This window comes from Oryx dammah, unplaced genomic scaffold (assembly GCF_014754425.2).
Source record: "Oryx dammah isolate SB20612 unplaced genomic scaffold, SCBI_Odam_1.1 HiC_scaffold_24, whole genome shotgun sequence".
NCBI classification, from domain to species: Eukaryota; Metazoa; Chordata; class Mammalia; order Artiodactyla; family Bovidae; genus Oryx; species Oryx dammah.
In genome coordinates, this window is record NW_024070208.1 from 7,569,479 (window position 1) to 7,581,830 (window position 12,352).

Consider the following 12,352-nt stretch of genomic DNA (forward strand, 5'->3'; position numbering starts at 1 on the left):
CAAAGTAATGCCTCTGCTTTTTAACACACTGTCCAGGTTTGTCATAGCTTTTCTTCCAAGGAGCGAGTGTCTTTTAATTTCATGGGTGCATCACAATCTGCAGTAATTTTGGAGCCCAAGAAAATAAAGTTGATCAGTTTCCATTGTTTCCCCATTTATTTGCCATGAAGTGTGAGAAAGCTCACAAGGAAACAAAAGTGAATGTGAAATAAGTAGGAGAGCAGGTATGTGATTAAACCTTGTTTTTCAATCACTTTGGATTATGAAAGTTGTATTTCAGGCTCTGTTTACATATGTGTGCCTGTGTGTACTAAATCACTTCAGTCCTGCCTGTCTCTTTGCAGCCCTATGGACTGTAGCCCACTAGTTTGCTCTGTCCATGGCATTCTCCAGGCAAGAATAATGGAGTGGATTGCCATTTTCTTATCCAAGGGATCTTCCCAACCCAAGAATCACACTTGTGTCTCTTAAGTCTCTTGCACTGGCAGTTGTGTTCTTAACCACTGTCTCCACCTGGGAAGCTCCATTATTTACAATAAATAGATACAAATGTAGTAAAGTTTGTTCCTCTCATAAAGAGTACATTGAAAACTATTTTTGACCTAGAAAAAAATGACCAAATATTCCAGAAAAGGGGATTGTGGCAAATGATGACAAACAGAGATTTTTACTTATTTAATTATAAAACTATTTTCCAAAACCTGAGCATAAGGCAAAAAAGGAAAATAGCAATATTCTATTTAGTGACTTTTCACTGAACTATATTTTCAGGTCATCCCTACAAAGATTAATGTAAATTAAATCTGTAGTCTTATTTAGCAAATGGATTATTTGTTGGATGGCAGTGAACATCCTGCAGAAGGATATTCTATTTCAGTCACTAGGTTGATATATAGTAAACAGGAATATTCAGTCTCCAAATAAAGAAAGGCATTATCCAGTACACTTTTCTAGTGTTCCTGTGGAAATTGATAGCAGAATTGCATGTGTAAAACAATGTCAAGAAAATCACTCAGGTGTAATTTTATTTTCAGCAGACATAACTCTCAGTAATCAGAAGGAAATACATGATTACATTTAGAGACATCTGTAAATAGATATATAGAAATAATTTTAAATATTAAAACAAACCAACATATTAACCACTATGTGTTTAAAAAGTTATACTGACAAATTTCATTTGAAAATAATCAGAGTTTATAAAACTATTCACTTATTTAAAAGCTAATCTGTTCCCAATTTATACTCATACCATCAGAAAATATGAACTGCTAATCACCTCCATCAAATCATCATTAGTTCAATTAAGAAAAGCTAAAAGTGAAAGAAGTTTGGCCTAGTATTATGACTGTTAAAAAAGTATTAATTTTTATTACCAGTAAAATATCTTTTTCTCACTTTTTATATCAACTGATAGAAATCAAGGATTATATACATGGAGCATATTGTTCTTAGAACTAAAATTAAACAAAAAATAAGTATATAAAACTTTGAGCATTTGAATTAGACAACAAAAGTCATATTCTTTCTGAGCAAAGAGACTGGCTTCACTAAGTCTGAGTAAGTCAATTCTCATGAAATTGCCAAAGAGAAAAATCCATACCTAAATGGCAATGGCGTGCCAAAGATGTGAACACTTAAAATGTCTCTGTCTAGAATCCCAGGCAAATTCATATTTCAAAACATAAACATATAAAAGAGTGAAATCAATATTGTATTGAAGCTTCTAAATACAATTCCTAAAACCCATAGTCAAGTGCTAATAGCTATATTGTAGTCAGTGTACCCTGGAGCAGTATTTCACAAAATGAAGATCTGGTAGTTTATCAAGATCTGTAAAAAGAGGTTGCACAGGGAGATACAGGAGAGATTTATCCTGTTGTTCAGAAATGAGAGATCACAAATGTAAGCCTTCAGGTTACAGTGATGGATATTTATGTGTGTGTGTATGTGGCTTTTCATAAAGGTGTTGGCCTTCTCTATCCCCTGGAATTTGCCTTCTAATTTTAGTCTTATTATGTCATCTTTCACTTTGTTTTAGTTGTATGGTTTATATATTACTTTAAGAACTTCACAGCAGTTGTAATTGGAGACACAGTGGTACCCAAAGCAAGCTAAACTCTGAACTTGCAATATGGCCTTGGTGAAAGTTATGAAATCATGAGGACTGCTAATTTAAGAGAAAGATCTTGGGATAACTTTTGAACTGAAGAAAAAATAGAATAAAAAAGCATATATGTTACTGAATTTTAGAGTAAAATGCTGGTAATCAATTTGTTCAGGTACCAGATTTGTTTGCTTTCCATCTTATTACTCAGTTTCCAAATACCAGACTTTTTTTTTTTTTTCCTAATGAGCATTTCCACTGTCACCATTGTAGTTTATACTGCAGAATTCTGTTTGGATTGAAAGCAAAATACTCATTTACCACAGTCATTTACAACAGTAACCATATGTCTGTTCCAAAAGTTTTCATAATTTAAAGCCATGTATGCATGGCTTTAGCAGCCCTGCTTTCTGGATGTCAAGCACTGTGATAGTTTATCATTGACTTCCCCAATAACCTGATGAATCAAAAGCAATTTTATGTTAAGAAGCATGCTAAAGTTAAACAAATTATCTTTGTTTTATCCCGATATGTATCCATATTACTGATGAGAGCAAGGAAACACAGGTTATTTTTTGTTGTTGTTTTTCTTAACATTCTTAAACACGTGCTAGAAAGTAATAGAGCCACGGTTAAAGCCCAAATGCCCAACTTCAGAATGTCATCATGTCAGTCAGTACACAGCAACACCAGCCATGCATAAAGGACAATGAGCCATTGGGGACAGAGAAGGGTGGATGGGGAGTAGGGTTAAAGCTTTTTACTTCCTCATATATAATGAGTTGGTGGACACAATTCTTCCTTCTTACCTAGTTAATAGGCAAACCAGCTTAATGGTGGAAAGCAAAGGATAAACTTCTACAGAAGAAGACTGACTGGTGTTGTCAAATGTTGTAGCTACACTCAGAAAACAAAAAGATTTAGGCAAAAATAAACTTTTGGAGATCTTAACATAAAGGGCAGAAATCAGATCTCTATCAGTGGTGGGTAAATGAGAGGGTAAGAAAGAGAAAATATGGGATTCAGACTATTTAGGGAGATTTAGATGAAAATGGGGACAGTCTGACTAGCAGCTGGAGCAGAACATGAGTCATGGCAGTAAAATCGCAAGTTTGTTTTTTAAGTTTGAAAGACACAGGAAGAAAGTTTCATAATGAAGCACTGGGTAACTTGATGATCTCAGAATGAAGTAAGGCTACAACATGGTGTTTATATACTTTTAAATAGTGATTGGAAAATTATAATTCTTTCATAAATAATATATTCCTATTCCTATGTGCTATCTGATCAAACCATCTGCCTCTTTAAGAGCTTAGACTCAGAATCACAGAGACCATTTGAATGGTGGCGTCATTCACAAAAAGCTTTACAAAGACCCAACAACTTTATTATTATTACTATTATAATAGAGTACATATTGCCAACATCCATTGGATCACCAAAAAAGCAAAAGAGTTCCAGAAAAACATCCACTTCTGCTTTATTGCTTACACCAAAACCTTTGACTGTGTAGATGACAACAAGCTGGAAAATTCTTCAAGAGATGGGAATATCAGACCACCTGACCTGCCTCCTGAATAATCTGTATGTAGGTCAAGAAGCAACAGCTAGAACTGCACTTGGAACAACAGACTGGCTCCAAATGGGAAAAGGAGTATGTCAAGGCTGTATATTGTTACCCTGATTATTTAATTTATATGCAGAGTACATCATGAGAAATGCTGGACTGAATAAACCACAAGCTGGAATCAAGATTGCCAGGAGAAATCCCAATAACCTCAGATATGTATATGACACCACCCTTATGGCAGAAAGTGAAGAAGAACAAAAGAGCCTCTTGAGAAAGTGAAAGAGAAGAGTGAAAAAGTTGGCTTAAAACTCGACATTCAGATAACTAAGATCATGGCATCTGGTCCGATCACTACATGGGAAATAGAAGTGCTGGGGGTGGGGGAAGTGGAAGTAGTGACAGATTTCTTCTTCTGGGGCTCTAAAATCACTGCAGATGGTGACTGCAACCACTAAATCAGAAGATTATTGCTTCTCAGCAGGGAAGGTATGACAAACCTGCACAATGTGACAGGTCCTGACAAAGGTCCATATAGTCAAGGCTATGACCTTCCTAGTGGTCACATACAGTTGTGAGAGCTGGACCATAAAGAAGGAAGATTGCCAAAGAATTGATCCCTTCAAACTGTGGTTATGAAGACTCTTGAAGGCCCCTTGAATAGTGAGGAGATCGAACCAGTCAATCCTAAAAGAAATCAACCCCGAATACTCATTGGAAGGACAGAAGCTGAAGCTTAAGTTCCAGTACTTCAGTCACCTGATGTGAACAGCAGATTCATTGGAAAAGGTCCTAATGTTGGGAAAGATTGAAGGCAGGAGGGGAAGCAGGTAACAGAAGATGAGAAGGTTGAATGGCATCACCAATGCAATGAACATGAACTTGGGCAACTGTGGGAAATGGTGAGGGACAGAGAGGCTTGGCATGCTGCAATCCATGGGGTTGCAAAGAGTCAAACACGACTGAGCAACTGGATAACAACAACAATAGTGACTGATGGGACAGTGTGTCTTGTCACTTACTTTGGGGTATAAGGGTAAATATGAATTAAAAATAATATGTTTTGAGGCTTCCCTGGTGGTCCGGTTGTTAAGAGTCCACCTTGCAATGCAGGGTACGTGATTCAATTTCTGGTCTGGGAAGGTCCCACATGCCTAGAGCAACTAAGCCCATGCACCACAACTACTGAGTCTGTGCTCTAGAGCCTGCAGGTCACAGTTACTGAGCTCACACACTGCAGCTACTGAAACCTGAGTGCATAGAGCCTGTGCTCAGCAACCAGAGAAGCCACTGAAATGAGAAGCTTGCACATCACAATGAAGAGCAGACCCCACTTGCCACAACTAGAGAAAGCCCAGGTGCAGCAACAAAGACCCAGCACAGCCTAATACGCAGACAGGGAAAACAAGCAAACAAACAAACAAAAAACAGTAAATGCTTCATTCTCAACTTGAAAATAAGGGAAATCAAGTTTTTAGAAAATTTGCAATTATAAATTCTTTCTCTGTTTCTGAAATAACTATAAATCTTGTTAAGCTCTTTTAAGCCTCTTGCCAGCTTTCTGACCCAGAGATATTTTTGTCAAGGGCCTGGGAATCAACTCCATGAAATATAAATATCAAGGAAGATGGTGCCCCTCCCAGTGTCTGTGGGGGCGGGGGCAGGTAGGAGACTAATTTAGGTGGTTGTCTTTTCCAAATTGCAAACCTACCTCATCACAAACAAGTGAATTCATTTTTCTATCAATAAAGTCAATTTGCCAATCGATGACCACACCAATTTTCAAGTGATTTTTAAGATGAATTATGAGTGACAAGTTACACAGTTGAGTCAACTTAATTGAAGACTAGTTATTATTTATCTTGAGAATATGTAAGTAACAGCCTGTATCTGCTTGAACTGTAAAAATGTTGAGATTTCTTCCTGTTCTTGCAATCTGTTAGCAAATTTCCTGTGATGTGAACCATTCTGTTTCAATGGTTATTCAATAATAACATTTTTTATTCTCTTCTAATTTTGTGGGAAGGTTTTCTAGGTTGGAAATTTTGTTTTTAGTTATATTTTCCCAACAGAGGAAAAGTTGAGATCATATTCTTTTGGGCAAAAAATAATTACTTCATGTTAGGTGAAACCACAAACTTCTTGCTTTATGAAATATTGATGGAAAAGTTAAAATAATGTTGATTTAAAAAAAGAATGGGCAGAGCCTGACTATCAATTCATCTGTCTTTCTATTCTTAAATATCTTCACCCAACTACATATTTCCCAAGCACAAAACTGTGGTTCCCTTACCAACTGGTTTCCTTTAAGTCTGGATGATGTAAATCATTGCCAGGAGGTTGGGAACAAGAGAAAGAAGGAAGCCAGAATATTTCTCCTGACAATAACCCATGGGAAAGGAAGATTCCTTGGAGGAGGAAATTGCAATACACTCCACTAGCCTTGCTTGGGAAATCCCATGGACAGAGGAGCCTGGCAGGCTACAGTTGATAAGGTCACAAAGCGTCAGACACAACTGAGCACACATGTACACACATCCAAAAATGACTCCCTTTTCTTCACCTTCAGCACCCACTGAGTAGCCCGGTTCTTGGGCCCTGGTACAAAACCCATTCCTTGGTTCCTTCAGTTTTGAGGTGCATAGTATCTGCCAACCCTTGCTAACTCTGGGATTCCTCAAAATTTGCTATCCGTCTTGGTGCTTATGACATTTGAAAAACTGATATTCTGAACTAAAATTCTATAGCCCTACCAGGTTTGGACTCCTGTTTGCACATTTAAAATTCTTATGAGGAATCTGAGCACTCCAGCCTTTATCAGTCAGTTCAGTTGCTCAGTTATGTCTGACTCTTTGTGACCCCATGGACAATAGCATGCCAGGCCTCCCTGTCTATCACCAACACCCAGAGTTCACTCAAACTCATGTCCATAGAGTCGGTGATGCCATCCAACCATCTCATCTTCTGTTGTCCCCTTCTCCTCCTGCCCTCAACCTTTCCAAGCATCAGAGTCTTTTCAAATGAGTCAGTTCTTTGCATCAGGTGGTCAAAGTATTGGAGTTTCAACTTCAACATAAGTCCTTCCAATGAACACCCAGGACTAATCTCTTAGGATGGACTGGTTGGATCTCCTTGCAGTCCAAGAGACTCTCAAGAGTCTTCTCTAACACCACAGTTCAAAAGTATCGACTCTTCTAACTCTCACATCCGTACATGACTACTGGAAAAACCATCACTTTGACTAGACTGACTTTTGTCGACAAAGTAATGTCTCTGCTTTTTAATATGTTATCTAAGTCGGTCATAGCTTTCCTTCCAAGGAGAAAAGTCTTTATGGTTTTCACTTTAGACAGGCAGAAGAATGTTTCTCTCTTATTAGAAACTAAATTGTCCAGTATTATCATATATTTTCAAACAAATTATTCACTTGATGATAAAAGATCATAATATAATGAAAAAATCAAGCCTCTTCCTCTTTAGGAAACACAATATGCATTTTCAGTTATATTAAGACTATGAGACAAAGTTTAGTATTATTATAGTATTCTCTTATGAAAACAAGTTATCAGGTTTTTGTTTGTTTGTTTGTTTGTTTGTGGACACTATTTCTTTCAACCAGTTATATAGTCCACAGATAAATATCTTTCTGACTAACATATTGGTCACTTAAATTATTTTTTAGATTAACTTTTTAAATGTTCTGTTGTGTAGATAAACTTTACAAAATGAAATTATCTTTGTCCACAGTGTTCAAAGGGCTTCATTAGGAGAAACTGCAAGAGGTTATTAACGAGAATTGATAATAATTCCAACATACTATAGATTTAAACTTGTATGTGTCTTAATACAAAAGACTTCATTTTAGTTATGTGTAAAACTGTTCATATATGATAGGCAGGCAATGGTATTAGTCTTTAAATTTCAAAATGCTGCTTACATGAAAACATAATATTTTATTAAAATAATAAAATTACATACTTTGTGAATGATTGATTTCATTTTTCTTTATCTTGCTTTGTTCATGCTAAGCTGACACATTTCCTATGTCAGCAACTGTTTTCATAGTGTGCTACCCAGTATTTTTTTGCCTTAATTCACAACTATGGTTCAAGTAATAGCTCAAAAGCAGCTAAAATATATAGTTAGCACAGAATGTGCCAAGAATAAAACCAGACAGAATCAGTTTTTAATATCAGTTCAGTCACTCAGTCATGTCCAACTCTTTGTGACCCCATGGACTGCAGCAGGCCAGGCTTCCCTGTCCATCACCAACTCCCAGAACTTATTCAAACTCATGTCCACTAAGTTGGTGATGCCACCCAACCATATTAACCATAAAAACCATGTTAAAAATTGGTTTTTAATATAAACTGTAGCATTTACTAGTTATTTTGGTGTCAGCATATAAGTTAATTACTTTTTCACTCAATTATATCTTTTGAAGGGATTGTTAAAAATATTATACAATAAAATATTTTAATAAATCACATTAATATTTAATGTTCTACCATGTCAACATCTTTATTCTTAAACTTCCATGTACAGAAATTATAGATACAAAATTTAATTGATAATACAAGTGAACAAATATGTATGGTGTTTATTGCCATGTCCATAGCAAATAAAGAATTAAACTTTTAGTCAGATAATAAGTTTCTTATTTCTGACCATTTCCAAGAGACAAAAAATGAGTCATCTGATGACATTTAGATTTTCAGCACCTTGAGTCAAAAGAGGAATATACCATTTCTTATTGAGAATATCAAACATAGATATTTATACTTTTTTTTAATTTTACTTTACAATTCTGTATTGGTTTTGCCATACATTGACATGAATCCACCACGGGTGTACATGCATTCCCAAACATGAAACCCCCTCCCACCCCCCTCCCCACAACATCTCTCTGGGTCATCCCCATGTACCAGCCCCAAGCGTGCCATATCGTGCATCGGACATAGACTGGCAATTCGATTCTTACATGATATCATACATGTTTCAATGTCATTCTCCCAAATCATCTCACCCTCTCCCTCTCTTTAACTCCTTTAAATTTCATGCTCATGGATTAGAAGAGTATACATAGTTATACCTAGGGATAAAAGGACTTCTTATATGGACACATGGTCTTATATGACAAACTGATATAATGCCTGTAGGCAGGAAAGAAAGAAAAAAAAAAAGAACCTCACAAAATCCTCCTGGTGTCAGGTTTTTAACAAATAGCAGGGAAGACAACTTATTAATGTAATGAACAAACAGGTAAGCAGCACACTCTAAAGAAACCCTTTAATCTAGTTTCAAAAGAGATGACAATTAAGTAAAAACCTGCAGAGCATGATCGCAATTACACACACCCCCTGCCTTGCAAACTGTCTGAACTTAATCAAGCATGATTTCTTGCATAATAACAGAAACAAGGAACATGTTAAGTAAGGACATGCAAATCCCTGGGAACAGACTGAAAAGCTAGAAGACATACCCCATATATGGTATATTACTATTACACATTAATTGTACAGAAAATTCTCATGTAGGGGAATCAGAAAAGTGGCAAGTCATGAATACGTGCATGCATACAATGATACATTTCTTTTAGAGGACACCTCAGAAAACAAAACCCTCTATGATATTTTCTACTAGAGATTAAAGATAATGAGCTCTGTTCACAAGGGCTAATAATCTCTCTTTGCTATTTAAGAAATGGGAGTAGCAAGATTTTATACAATTATTTACAAGAGTACTTATGATATAAACAGAAGTGACACTACATTTTCTTGGCAACTTTTCTGAATAAGTGCTGAACAGCAGGTCAAGAAATTCCAATTAAGGAAAAGAACACTCTTATTAATAAAGGACTGTTATCATCACAGATGCAGGCACATTAGGGACACAAGAGGCTTCTGAAGTCAGTGCCTCTCTCCTTCTGCCACATCTGGAAGTTCCTTTGACAGAACAGTGTGGTTCATCCTGTGTCATTTAAAATCTATAGAACAATTTGTCTTCACAATATATTTTAAATTAATCCTAACCTTTTTACTTAACTGCTTTATGTGATGGGTTCTGAATTGGTAACCTAAGAAATATAAAAGCTCGGGAAAAGGTCTATAGAAGTTAAACCTTTAGTATGTAATTCTATATTGCTTTTAAATTGTTTACTTTTAATTCAGTTCTGAAATGTTACACCATAAAAGAGGAATGTAAACGGAAAAGACCATCAGTAGATTTACAACTCTGAGCTGAATATTGTTGACAGTATCGGGTATTGGCAAGGTTGTAAAGCATTTCGAATAGTCACACTTTACTGGTAGGAATACAGTACAAAAATGGTACAACCATGATGGAAAACTGTCAGTATATACTCAGCTTGAACACAGACATACTCTTTGACATTGGTATTTCACTACTAAATATATACCCCGAAGAAATTCACACATATGTGTGTCAAGAGACATATATAGGTGCACTCCTAACACTACCCTTTGTCTTTGTATAATCCAAAAACTAGAAGAAATGTTGACATATATCTCAAAATTCCACATTTTTATTTTCTTTTTTTTCAGTGGTGGGGTATTAAAATAGGCAATATGTGTTTTATTTTTTTGCACATTACTTTTTAAAATTTAACATTAAATAATGATCATTTTACACACCTTTGAAAGGGTTTCAAAAATAAATCTATCCTCTGATTAAGCAATAATATTTAACTGAACTCAATATGGTTATACCTTTAAATTGTTTCTGTGTTTTCTTATTAAATTAACACAACAGTTGCTCTCTCATTTAAATGTGTCATGCATCTTTTTTCTCTCTAAAGATTAAAAATACAGAAATGTTGATTATCAGTACATGAACACTCTTAAGAGTATTGACACACATTGCAGAGTTTCTTTCCATAAAGCTTATTTAAAGTTCACTGCTCCAAAAATAATGTCTAAGCACATCCCACTAATAAAATGTTGTCATTGCTTACATTAATGCAGCTTAACAAATGTTTATATTTTTTAATCATAATGACTTAACTAAAATGTAAAGCAATAGAAAATGGAGATGGATGTATGACTTTAATAATCTCATTTCTTCCTGATAATGATGTAAATAGTGTACGTGCAACATACTTTACCTATATGCACACACTACTGACAGCTCCAGGATATCTTTATTATTAATCAATTCCTGAGTGTGTTACCTAAATTAATTAAAATATTGAAGTTACATTTGTGAATCAAAGTTACATAATTATATGAAATGTATGCTGTATCGAATATATTGAATGGCTTCCAAGAAGAGACTGGTTTAATATTACAAAAAGAGTAAATATGTATAAAGTGTATTTTAAATTACATATTTTAAACATAAAAAATAAAATTGCTTCTTATACATTTCTCTCTGCTTGCTTTCTGTTTTGTTACAAAAACAGAATTCAATTGAGTAAACTGTAAGAATCCAATTGGCTTTATTGAATGATTCCTTGAATTAGGCAATATTCCATCTAACAAGTAGAGGGGATTTCCAAAGGGCTACAGAAATGGAAGGGTTTTATAAGGCAGGGCAAGTAGGTCATCAACAGAAAACAGAATTATTTCAAATTTGTTCATGTTTGGGTTGGATAAAAATAAATTTTATTAGGTGGGTTACCTCATCTCAGATTACCTCATTGACACTGATCAGAAAATTTCTGACTATTTTAGACTACATTTCAAAAGGAAGCTGAATTAGTTAGGTATCTAAGACCCAGATTGTTGATGTGGTCTAGCATAAGTGACTTCATTTGGGGCTTGTAGACTTTAAAAACAGCTGTTAAAATTCAAAAATTAATAGAGGTTGTATATCAATAGGACAATTTTTTTCAATATTCTGCCTAAACCAACCAATTTATTCTCAGGAATTCTTTATCATATATTTTAGTTTCACTTGTTGTTCTCTTGGTTTCATCCTTCGGAAATTAATACCATAGCTAATGTATCCTTTGTGTGATTTAGAATGCTTTTTATTTCTTACACAAATTCTAATCTGTTTACCTTTTACTCTGGGTATAAAGTGAAATTCTTAAGATATTTTAACCCAACAAATGATCTTTAACAATACAAATTTTAAATATGCCTGGTCTACATAGTTATGAAAAATTTTCTTTATAAACCCACTGACTAGAAAAATAAATATTACTTAAAGAAACTGATGACCTTTTAAACATTAAGCACCAAGCAAGTGTAAAATGAAAAAAAAAATCTTGATGGTATATTAATTATAAAAATAACCACTAGAGAATATAGTTTGCTGATAATGTGAATTTAAAATATAATTTCTCCTTTTAATTGTAATATGCAAATAGTTTGGAAATCTTCCTTTCTATTTTAAAAACAAGCAAACATTTTAATAAATAGAAAATGTAGAACTTCTTTTTTAAAGATTCAGTAGAGAACTAAAGGCCCTCAAATGGGAAGCAGTGGAGACAGACAAATACAGAGAATCATGGCTGAAATTAACTTACCTGAAACAAGCCAGTGAATTCTGTAACTCAAAAGAACACTACTTGTAATCTGACAAATTGCTTGAGATCAAGCATAAACTCTCTTGAGAGTTAAAATCTCCTGGGACACAGTCTTTATATGGTTTTGCCTCTATGAACAATACCAGGTTTTCACGGTAAAAATCTAAAAATACATCCTCTTGTGTTT